The sequence below is a fragment of the Cnephaeus nilssonii genome, assembly GCF_951640355.1.
Source record: "Cnephaeus nilssonii genome assembly, chromosome: 15".
Taxonomy (NCBI): Eukaryota; Metazoa; Chordata; class Mammalia; order Chiroptera; family Vespertilionidae; genus Cnephaeus; species Cnephaeus nilssonii.
Window position 1 is genome coordinate 24,831,073 of NC_137086.1, and position 12,094 is coordinate 24,843,166.

The 12,094-nt window shown below is 44.9% G+C and overlaps 1 protein-coding gene and 1 long non-coding RNA gene across 2 annotated transcripts in view; one reads left to right on the forward strand and one right to left on the reverse strand.

Moving 5' to 3' along the window:
- Positions 1-4,093: 4,093 nt before the first annotated feature.
- The window catches only part of SOCS5 (suppressor of cytokine signaling 5), an 85,783-nt gene continuing 77,782 nt past the window's right edge, over positions 4,094-12,094 (forward strand). Inside the window, exon 1 of the mRNA XM_079791699.1 lies at positions 4,094-4,214. The gene's annotated coding sequence lies outside the window, so the exon portion shown is untranslated. The remainder of the gene's footprint in view (positions 4,215-12,094) is intronic.
- LOC307111706 overlaps positions 7,872-12,094 on the reverse strand; it is a 34,199-nt gene continuing 29,976 nt past the window's right edge. Inside the window, exon 3 of the long non-coding RNA XR_013814612.1 lies at positions 7,872-8,001. This is a non-coding gene — a long non-coding RNA (uncharacterized lncRNA). The remainder of the gene's footprint in view (positions 8,002-12,094) is intronic.

Below are 12,094 nucleotides of genomic sequence, written 5' to 3' on the forward strand. Positions count from 1 at the left end.
AGATCATCTATGGTTGCTTTTGTGTATAATGGCAGAGTTGCAAAGCCTGAAATATTTACTACCTGTACCTTTCAGAAAAGATTTGCTAACGCATGTTCTAAATAGTTCTAGAAAGGGTCACCATTTTTGGAAAAACCTTGGATTGGTATGAAAGATTAGTGGCTGCACAGTAATACAATGTTTACCCTGGCTATTTTTATTGTTTCTTAATTCCTTAGTCACTTAACGGACTCAATTTAGGGCAAGGAGTCATGCAGATATCTGTAAAGATTGTCTTTCTGGCACAGGCTAAAGCACATATTATTCTACATTGATAACTAAACTATTAAGTAATTTGATCTAGATGATTATTTACAGTGTAACCCAAATGCCTTTAGCTTGTTCTGGTTATTTACCCAAGGATTATACCTTCTTGCTACGTTCACTCAAGAGTAATAGAATGTAATTAATATCTTCTGGGATATGGAATGTTGGGACCTTTCTCCAAATACACCTCTGATTTGTTTCCATGACATGGAGTTGGCCTTTCGGCGATGTGGTTGAGGTACCCCAAACAGGACATTAATTTTCATTCTTCACAACAGAAGAAATATAATCCTACTTCATGATTTAGTGAGCCAAAGACCCTCGTGCCTTCTTGCACTATTTTTTAAGTAAAATAAATGTTAATTTGTTTTTTTTGTGGATCATTTGCAACAAACTTGTATTTTCAAGGAGCTCACACCATATTCAGGTGAGTGTACTCAGCTAAGGCAGTGCATTTGGAGCCTTAGCCAGGAGTTTAATGATAAAAATGCATTGCTTGCAAAAGCTCTAATTGAGCCCTCTGGTGTGTCCTGTGTAGTTTTGCCAACAAACTCTTCTTTGCCTAAAATACAGAATCTTTTAAGTTATATGTCACTCTCCAAGAAGCAAGTGGGGGAGATGTGTGGCTTTTGCATTGTGTGTTCCTCCCCTAGGCTCGCGATTCAAATAGCACAAGTTTAGAAACATGGAAATAGAAACTTCTTGCCTGGACATGCAACAGTTAGCTCTTTGAGGAAAAGTGTGTGTTCATAATTACCAAATTTGAGATGTATAGGCATCATTGCTACTAGAAATTTGAGGTTTGTTTAGAGCCAGATCAGCAGCTCCCTGCTCCCTCTCCCTCACCCTCTTAAGAGGTATCCAGCCTGCCTGGTTATCCTGGTGTTTCTTATCTCAGTGCCATCTGTTCCTTCTTTTCCTACCCAGGAAGCCTTCTCTGACACCTCAAGGCTTAGTGAGGTGTTTTGCCTCTGTCCCAGGGCACCTGCATTTCCCCCATCATTGAGATTATTCCTTCACCTGTCTTTGCATAGGCTCCTTCCTCTTCCAACTGAACTATAAGATCCTTAAATCCAGAGATCATGCCTTTTTGTTGTTGTTAATCCTCACCCGAAGATATTTTTCCATTTATTTTTAGAGAGAGTAGAAGAGAGGGGGAGAGGCCGAAAGAGAAACATGGATGTGAGAGAGAGACACACATTGATTGGTTGCCTCCCTCACGCCCTGATTGGGGCCGGGGAACCAGCCTGCAACTGAAGTGCGTGCCCTTGACCGGGAAGTGAACCCACTACCCTTCAGTCTGCGGGGCTGGTGCTCTATCCGCTGAGCCAAACTGGCTAGGGCCCAGGCCTTTTTTTTTGTTCAACGGAATCTAAAAGTTCATCAAGACCAGTTCCCCAGTATATAGCCCCACATGGAAATTCAATTATTTGAATGAAAGAATAAGTGAATGAATGAAGGGACTTTATTATCAACCAGGTTGATATTATTCTGCCACATAAACAAATTAATTGGGCTCCTGATTGATAATAATCTTGGCGGGGGGGGGGGGGAGGGCAGGAGGAGGGAGGCAAGAACTTTGGATGTAGAGGCAACTTGCCTTTCCAACAGCCCCAGGGACAGGGAAGTTGCAGAGAGGACCTGCATGAGAGGAGAGCCTCAAGGTGGTGCCTGGCAGTGTACAGCTGCCTCCTCTTCTTATCCCAGCTTCCTCCCAACACCCCAGTCTGACTTGCCGAAGAGCCTCCATATAACACGGATGGAGCCTTCATCGCTCACCCAATCCTTAGAAAAGATACCTCTATTTCAGTGTTATGTATGAAAGTCACTTAGCTCCAGAGGCTACACTGCAGGAAATGTTGAGAGCCTGTAGGAAAACTGTACCAGTCCTGGGGGTCTTATTTTAATCATTCTATAAAAGTTCAATTTTTGCTCAATGTCTGATTTTATTTGGGACTGACTGCCTCTTTTGTAGTCGTGAAATCTATATTAATTTGTTTATGTGGCAGAATAATATCAACCTGATTCCTTTCCCATGTTTACCCCTCCTCCTTCCTTCGCCTCATTCAGGCACTAGCCTATTTTGTGCTTCTTATCTCAGAGGAAGGATATGATAGCAAGAGACAGAGGAATAGAATATCTTCCTGGCTTTTTGTTTTAGAAGCTGCCCTTAGGAGAAAGAAGAAGGAAGAGGGGGGAGAGAGGGAGGAGGAGGGGAAAAAAATTAACAGCATAGACAAAAGGTTTGGAAGAAAAGATAATTAGAGTAGAAAGAGTTCCCTACTGGGAAATAAATAAATTTGTGGGAAAATACCAAGGGCAGAGATGTTGCTAGGTCCTGTGGCTCACTCTGGGAAGGTGGCTCAATCCAAGATGTTTTGGTGGGGCCTAGGAATAGAGAAGACATGTTTCCTGCATCCTCAGGAGAGGCCCAGGAAGATTACAAGACCTCAGAGAAGAAATGGGTGCATGGTAGGTCACCACTGAGGCGGCCTTAAAAGGCTTGCAAAGCTTTCCCTGCCCCAGTGAGACACAGAAGCATGTCTCCTTGTGCCCAAGAGGGCGCTGGAGAAATGAAGGGTGCTCCATTTGCTGAAGGAGTTGGACAAACAGGGTGAAGGATGGGTCAATAAATACCATTGTGCAAGGGTGCCCTGAGGACCCGTTCCTCACTCACTCCTCTCCCCTCCCCCTACTGCATATCTTGGCACCTCATTAACTCCTCCCAGAAACTAGACACAATCTTAGGGAAAGGGGAGGCGGAAATCAAGTTCACTGGGATCAAGTTTCTGACAATGCCAAGAGAGGGAAGCTTGAATTAAAATTCAGGTTGTGTTTATGTAAATTTGTAGACTAAGGGATATATCCACTGCTTGCTCGTCGTTTATATTCTAGGGTAACATTTCCCATAGAGGAGCAGTGCTCAGAACTAGCCATTACTAGTACACTGTCTTCCTAACTGGTTTTAAGGTTCTAGAAACCAAATGGTGATATACTATCCAATATATGCCATGAAAGTGGGGCCAATAACCAGGAAAAAGGTTCTCTCCTGATGGAAGGTGTCCGTATCCCTGAGATGAGGATGAACACCTGATGACAAGTGTGAACACTGCCTTTAGACATCAAACAAATGTTTTTCTTAAACTCAAGCATCATGTTAACTCTACTTTTAGTATCAGCTAATTAAGAAAACACATAACAAAAAGTTAAGATATATTCACTAACATTGTAAGTTAATTTCTTTTATTCATCACAACAATTATGCATATTTGAGAAGTAAGTCATATGAATGAGCACATTTTTCATCCAGTCTACAGTCAGAACATGCACATGGGTTGCAGATCCCTTGAGGTACACAGCTCTCAGGGGTCTGAAGTCCACCAGTTAGGATCTGCTGGGCCAATTAATTTGAAATTGGTCTTAGTTGGAAAATCCAATATGTAGGATGCCAATGTCTTGCATAAATATTTCTGTCAGTATTCTAGCCTGTGGGCTCTGGCAGAAATAATAGTTTGCTGCAAAACGGATCACTCCTTTTTGTTTGCAAAGTCTCCATACCAGCTGAATCACAGCTTGCTTTTCACGTCTCGTAATACCTTGCAACATCACAAAATATTTGCTGAAGTTTGTGAAGGGCGGCTGCAGAATAAGTACACTGAAAGGAGGCCTGCCTTTCCTCCCACCGTCAGCACCTTCTGTTCTCTCAGACCGACAGGCAGCTGGAGAGCCCTGACTGCTTCTCCAGATTAGGACAACTCCTGGCACCGGAGCCGGGAGCAAGAATGGAAGCAAAGGAAACAGGGAGTTTTGCAGGTGCCAGTACCTAATGTTGTCACTTTGTGGAATTGAATTTATAAATGACTTCATGAAGGTGAATTGCTATGGAAACCAGCCTTCTCAACTTTTAGGTAAGTAAGACGAGTGTGGGCCATTTCTATTTGGGAATATATAATCTGGGTTTAATGACTAACTAACTGCCCATGCTCTAACTCCTAGTTAACTGGGCTCATATAATGCTAGGCCAGGAAGGAACCTTAGCATTTATCTACTTCCAACTCCCAGGTTTATAGATGGGAAGCTGAGACTCGCAGAAATGAAGACACACTTGGGCTCCCGTGTGTCAGACCTGAGCCCATGTTTCCTCACTTAGTTTCCTAGTGTTCTTTTCTTTATACCGTGCTGCCTTTCTGAATGGACTCAACTTCAGTGAGTGGGTGAGAGAAATGGAACCACAATTAGACATAGGGCCACCCTCACTACTTATTGAGATATTAAATCAAGTCTTGTTTATAGGTTGCTGCCTAAGTATGTTATTTTCTCCATTAGCATTATCATGGATTCCACATTCCAGCTTTTATTTACTTAGAATATGGGTGGAAGGACAGTGTGGGGAGGTAGGGAGTGATCTGAGGAGACTTGATCATGTTTCCATCATAAACCATATGTAGATGAACAGTTTCAAAGAATTAAAATGTGCCAAAATCATTTGAACATACAGTAAACTTAATTTAGTGATTCAAAAATGATCCTTTAGGATTTTTCAAGGCCTAGTTTCTTGAAGAACGATGCCCATTGCATAAACACATGAAGATTTGCTTTGGAAAAGAGCTTTCCTTCCAGAGCACAGCCTTGAACTGTTAGGAATCTCCACAGATTCTCACAGAGAGGAATGTCAGAGGCATAGAGTATTTAGTACTATCTTCTTAAAACCAAATCAAAATCGAAGTTATAACTAAACAGTGAAATTAAAGAATGTTTTAGAGTATTATTTTATGGTACGGTAACATATGACTTAGTCTCCAAAAGTCTTTAGTGTGTGAGAACCACTGGGAGTGGGTGGGGGGTGGGGGGAGGTTTTGTTTAAGTGCAGATTCTGGTTCAGGAGCTCTGAGATGAGACTCAAGATTCTGCATTTCTAACAAGCTCTCAGGTGGTGGTGATGCCACTGATCCTTGGGCCACACCTTTGGTAGAAAGGACTAGTTTACCTGCCATCTCCCTAAATGTGTTTTCTATGAAGGTCAGCTCTGATTTTCAGACCTGTGACCACCCCACTCGGCATCATTTTGGCCTCTGAAGTCCTAGTACTCTTATATTTATGTATATGACCCACAAGGAACTTAGGTACTGCTGTGTATTATGTCCCACATGTGTATGTCTTATATCTGCAACCAGATTGTAAGCTCATCTATGTCTGCTCAGCCCTATGTGTGAACGAAGAACTACTGACTCATAAATTGAAGATTATTTCCTCCTCATTTAAAATGCTACAGCCCAGCTCATTAATGAGCTCAAGACGTAAATGTCTGGTCCAAGAGCCATAAGTCTGGCTGCCCGCCCCCCCCCCCCCACCCCCAATTGACTTTTTAGAAACCTATGACTCTGCGGAGAGTTCTGATTGGGTATGTGATAAAGTGTATGGTTGTCTAACCACTAAATGGTACACCTGAAACCAATATAAAATAAAATTGAGCCCTAGTTGGTTTGGCTCAGTGGATAGAGCATCGGCCTATGGACTGAAGGGTCCTGGGTTCTATTCTGGTCAAGGGCACATGCCTGGGTTGAGGGCTCAATCCCCAGTAGGGGACGTGCAGGAGGCAGCCGATCAATGATTCTTTCTCATCGTTGATATTTCTATCTCTTTCTCCTCCCTCTTTCCTTCCTCTCTTAAATCAATAAAAGTATATTTAAAATAAAAGAATCATCTATATATATAAAAAGCTAATATGCAAAGTGTCCCTTTGGGAGTTCCACCAGGAGACCGGAAGTTTGATCGCTCACTATGACCACTATGATGTGCGCTGACCACCAGGGGGCGGCACGAAACGAAGGGAGGTCCAGGCTGGCAGCTGGAAGGCCCTGATCGCTGACCAGGCCTAGGGACCCTACCCATGCATGAATTTCATGCACCAGACCTCTAGTATATAATAAAAGGCTAATATGCAAATCGACGAAACAGAAGAACAACCGGTCGCTATGACGAGCACTGACCACAAGGGGGCAGATGCCCAATGCAGGAGCTTCCCCCTGGTGGTCAGTGTGCTCCCACAGGAGGAGTGCCACTCAGCCAGAAGCCTCTCCTGCCTCCATGGCAGCACTAAGGATGTCTGACTGATGGCCGTCAGTTAGACTTCCCCCAAGGGCTCCTAGACTGCGAGAGGGCACAGGCCAGGCTGAGAGACACCCCCTCCAAGTACACGAACTTTGTGCACCAGGCTCCTGGTAAATAAATAGAATTGAAAGAAAACAACAACTATCAGGGGTGGGGGGAGCTGACACAGCCAGAAGCATGCTTATTGGTTGCATTAGGCCACTAAAGTGGAAACACTGGCCTATACTGGAAAGGACACAGGCTTGGAGGTCAACAGACCCTGGTTCAGAGCCTTCTACATTGTCTACAAGTTGTGTATTCTTTAGAAAACTTACTTAAAATTGCTAGAAATTTATTTCTTCATCAGTGAAATAGGATACTTTCTCCTGTGGTTGTTGTAAGAACTATTCTATATAATAAAAGCCTAATATGCTAAGAGTCCGACCATTTGTTCGACCATTCAACCAGTTGCTATGACATGCACTGACCACTAGGGGGCAGAGGCTTCGACTGGTAGGTTAGATTGCTGCAGGGGTCTAGCTGATGGGGACTGGGCGAGATGGGCCAGACATGCCCTGGGGCCCTCCTGCGATTCCTCCCCAGTCCCAATCGTGCACCAGTGGGGTCCCATGGCCAAAACTGGCAGTCTGACATCCCCCAAGGGGTCCCGATTGCAAGAGGGTACAAGCCAGGCCAAGGGTCCCCACCGGTGCATGAATCTGTGCACCGGGCCTCTAGTAGAAAATGTATAAAATGCATTGTAAATTGCCTAGCAAGGTGCTCAATAAGAGATAGATGTTATAATATCAGCAGAATCGCTTCACACTGGAAATTGAGTCCCTTTGAGAAGCATCTGGGTAGTTTACATGCAGGGCATTTAGCTCCATCTAGTGGCTTGCCACTGCCTAAGCATCCTTACACAACTATGTCTTCCCCTAGTTAGTACATACCTTTGATGCTCATTTCATTGCTTTATTGATTTCACTCAACAAGCATTTATTGAATGCCTCCTGTGTGCCAGGCACTCATTTGGCTGCTGATGCTGTGACAGTGAACAAGATAGACATGGTCCCTGCCTTTAGGGAGTTTATGGGCAGGCAGGAAAGACAAATTAAGAAATTTCCCAAATTTTGAGTTCAAGTTCTAAAAAGCAGTATAAAGGAGTACAGGATCCTGTGAATTTGTAAGAAGACTTCCCTAGGGAAGTGACACTGAAGGTAAGAAGAGAAGAAGTTGGCTAAGAGGCCACACCAGGCATGCCTCAGCCACCCAGCAGCATCTCTCTGGAAACTTCAACTCACTTTAGGATCAGGATCCTGCCAGCCCATCGAGCACTCCAATCTTAAACCATAGCCTATTTCATCAGTCATTTAGTATCTATTACAACCCACCCTATGCAAGTCCCTGTGTATACATCGTCACTGACCTCTGATTATCCTTTTACAGATGGTATTCAGAGAGGTTGAGTAACTTACACAAAATGACATGACAGAGACAGGATTCACACATGGGTCTTTCTGCCCTCAAAGTCCACGTCCTTTCTTCTACTTGTGCTGTCTCCCCAGTGCCAAGCTCAGATCTCTTTATTCTGCTGCTTGCATTTGGCTGAAAGGAAACCATTAGGAGAGTGAAAATGTGAAGGGAAAATAATAGCTTTGTGGGTCATCAGTGAAGGGCAGGGAGGAAACTGCTGACTTAGCTGGTTATGCGCCATCAGTGTGTCAGAAAAGTGAACCCTAGAGATCTCCTCCTTCAGGAAAGAGAGTCTCCCTAATAATGCTCATGATGCGCTTGTGATTTAAAATGGGATGCAGTGTGGCTAAATTAAAATGATCTGAGGGATCATTTGGAGAAGAGAGGATCTATGGAGATCTCTAGGGCGCTGCAAGGATCACCAAGCACCATGAACAAAAGTCCACTGGGTCAGAAAGTGGCCGCAGAGCTGTGCAATGGGGAGGCGACCAGCTGCCCTGGTTTGCTCAGGGCTGAGCGATTTCCCATGGCACAGGACTTTCAGCTTTAAACCTGGGACTTTCCTGGGCAAACCATGATGGTTGGATTCCCTAGAAATGGGTCAGACTACGAGGGCGTGATATCCTCATGGAAGTTAAGCTGCAGCAGTTTTTGAAACCCGGGGTTCAGGCAGAAAAGGTGGGACACCGTATGATACCTTCCTGCTGAGTGCCTGGATTACTGTCCCAGAGCTCCTGCCAGCAGAACTGGTTGGCTTCAGGCTTAAGGGAGGGCTTGGTAGAGGACAACAGGACAACAGAGTCAGGCTGGTCTGCACCTTAGTTTCCTCATCTGTAAAATGGGATAACAGTGCCTACCTCCTAAGACTCCATATGAACAATCTGAGATAATATGTGTGAAGTGCTCAGAGCAGAGCCTGGCCTAGAAGAATACATCAAGTGTCACCATGTAATTCTCAGGAAGAGAAACTTGTGTGTCGTCCTGGACCGATCACCATCTATAGCTGTTTCCCTGACTTTTAAAGTGGAAACCAAAGGCTCTGCCAAAGCCTCCAGAAGAAACAGAACAGGATGCAATCTGGAAGGAAATGGCGAGCGGTTAGGAATGGGAGCTCTGGAATCAGACCACTTGGGTTATATCCAGCGCTGCCATTTAGATGTTCATTTATTATTTAGCAAACACGCACAGGGCAGGCCCTGTTCTGAGCACTTGACACATATCAGCTCATTTGGTTCTCATAGCAATCTTACCAGGTGGGTGTTTTTATTATTCATCCCATTTACAGACGAGAAGAGTGAGGCACAGAGAGGTTATAACTTGCTCAACCCACCCAAGGAGCCAAAAGTTTATTGACATCTCTGTTCCCTAGCTCCCCTAGAAAAGTAGGGATATGAATGATGATACCTACCTCATAGGGTTGTTATGTGGATTCGATGAAATAACCTATAGAAAGCCCTTAGCAAAGGGTCTAGAACATAGTAAGTGCTGAATACTTAAACATAAAGCACCTTACTTATTTGGAATGACAATACATATATTATTTGCTATATTTATAAAAAATGTAACTGGCAGTTTAAGGAAATGGCCAAATGAGTAAAGCAGTAAAAGTCCGGGGGAGAGGGGTACATAAGACACCCTGAACTTAGGGACAGGAGGACAGGCCTAAAGATCCTATTTGCATGAGAGACCTTGTAGATTTTGGGGGAGAAATGGTAAAGAGGACTTTAAGGATTGACCATTTGTCCCCAAACTCCAGGCTTTATTTTGCTGAACTAAGAGAGATAATAAGAGGACTTCTTCCCTCACCTCCAGGAAGAAGTCCTCAGAAGCTCCAGATTGGAAAGTTAAGGTACCTGGGCCTGGGGCTGAGACAGCTGTGGTCTATTCTTGCCTCCTGCGGTAGAAAGCCTGGGCAGGGCAGGCTCCACTCGTGTTCCGGATTTCTACCATGATCACCTCCGGCTTGCCAGCTTGAAACCACTGTTATGTCTCTGGCTTCATCCATTTAGATGCTCATCTTTGACTCACTAAACTCAGCCCTCTCCCTTCTCCCGCTCTATTTTTGATCGTGCCCTTTGATTCCAGACAAGGCACATTACTCTATGTACCCTAAGTGGAGGGGCCTTGAGGGCAAAGAGGATTGGCCAGGGATGGGTGAGGTGAGAGGAATCTCTCCAGGAAGAGATGTGGTAATGATGCTCACAAATAGCTCTAGAGTCCTGGCCAACACCTAGGAACTCACCCCAAGTTCTTTACCAGAGAGGGCGTTAAGCTACATTTTGGAAACCTAGTAAGAGTTGTAAATAGCAGCAGAAAGAGAACAAGAACCCTTCTCCAGGGTGAGTTACAAGAACAGTAAATAGTGAGTGAACACTGGCTGTCCAGCCAAGCCACAATCCCTTCCCTCCTCTCTCATCGCTTAAAAAGTGGCCGGAGCTGTGCTCTTGGGCTCAGGTAATTATTCCAGGCTGCACTGCTTTGCCTCCAAATGGACTCTTCATCTCTCCTAAGCCCTTTCGGATAGAGAGCTGGATTGAAAGGTACTTGATTTTCATTTCTATTTCTCCCCTGGAAATCATTGACATCTAGTATTGGCAAATTACATTTCTCCCCTTTGAGTGGATGCTCCACCTGCTGGGGTGAAATGGTGAAGAGGACTTTGAGGATTGACCATTGGTCTCAAAACTCCAGGCTTTACTTTTTGAACTAAGAGAGACAATAAACAAGCCCTTGCCTTGTCTGCGTGGAGGATTTGGATGAGGGCTGCAGCAGCCTTGGTGCCTGGCATTTCAACCCTGGTTTCCTGGGTGTGGGTTGTGGGTGGGATGTGCAGATGGGGCCACCACGTGGCAGAAAGGAACACAACAATGGGGAGATTCCCCTGCAATGGAAAGGAGTTTTCTTGGGAGGAAATGAGCACCTGGGAACCCTGGTGGTCAAAGGCCATTGAATTGTTTTCCACAGACTGATGTTTTCTGGGGGAACTCAGCTAGAGTCATCATGTGTCTCTAGGGCTCTGCTAAGAAAGCTTCCAAGAAGAGACTGGAACTGGGCTTCAGCTGGGCTAACGGGTGATTTACCCGCATGGTGCATTCAGGTCTGCATTTCTGCCCTGAGTGACTCTTCAGTCCAATGTTACTAACACTTTTCCACGAACGTTCTGTTTTGTCCTACAGATCCTATAGGACATAGCATGACAATGAAATCTTTGTACATCCTATTGTTGTTACAAAAAGACCACACTAATATTTTTATGGCACTTTTGTTTTTGTTTTAATGTATGCTATATGTGAACATAACTATTACACAAATCAAGTAGTCTGCTTTCCATTGCCAAACATCTCTAACAGAGGAGCTGTAAGATGCATAATAGATAAAACAGTTTTTAGAATCACTAATTTGGTGGCTGGGATATGAAGCTGGCCAGCCCCTCTCCGCCCATGCCACCAAAGACGGACCAGTGGGCATGTCCTTCCTTAGGTCATGGTTCTGCAGAGGAGGGAGGTGTCTCTCCTTGGCCTTCATCCCCAGGCAGCTCCTCCCTTATGACACCCTCCTTGCTTCCCTGGGGACTGACATTAAGTGCCCTGCTTGCTGCCCTTCTGGGATCTGTGGGCCGCTCAGTCGTCACTGGCCTCCTTGCTTAATTCAACTCCCACGATGGCATTCGGAGTCCTCACCAGGGAAGGGAGCATCCTTAGTCATCTCTGCGGTCACGGTCATCTTCCCTCCCCTCGCTGAGGTCCCTCCTCCTTCAGTACATTTCTTTTTTTAACTGTAAAGAGTCTCTCTCTGACCTTCCATCTGGAGGCTTTTCCTGCTCAGTAAATCCACACCCACCCCACCCCACCCCTCAGCCCTGTTCCCAGTGTCCTTCCCACAATGCCTTGTCACAGTGCCATTGACTTATCTGGGCTGCCTAGGACATTTCTATTTACATTTCATTACAGCATGGATTTGAGATGAGCCTGTCAATGAAATAAGTGTGAACTTGTTTTATTTTTGTTTATTGTGAGTTTAAAGGGCAGAGAAGAGAAAACCATAGTGAGGGAAGGAGAAGGGAACCAGCATTTACTGAGCCCTTGGAGTGCCCGCCCAAGATAGATGCCTCACACATTAACTTAGCCTCCCAGTGGTCCTGGGAGGTGTCAATTATCCCAATCTACAGAGGAAGAAGTGGAGGGTGAATAACTTGCACGAGGTACCAGGGTTGGTAGACAGAGAA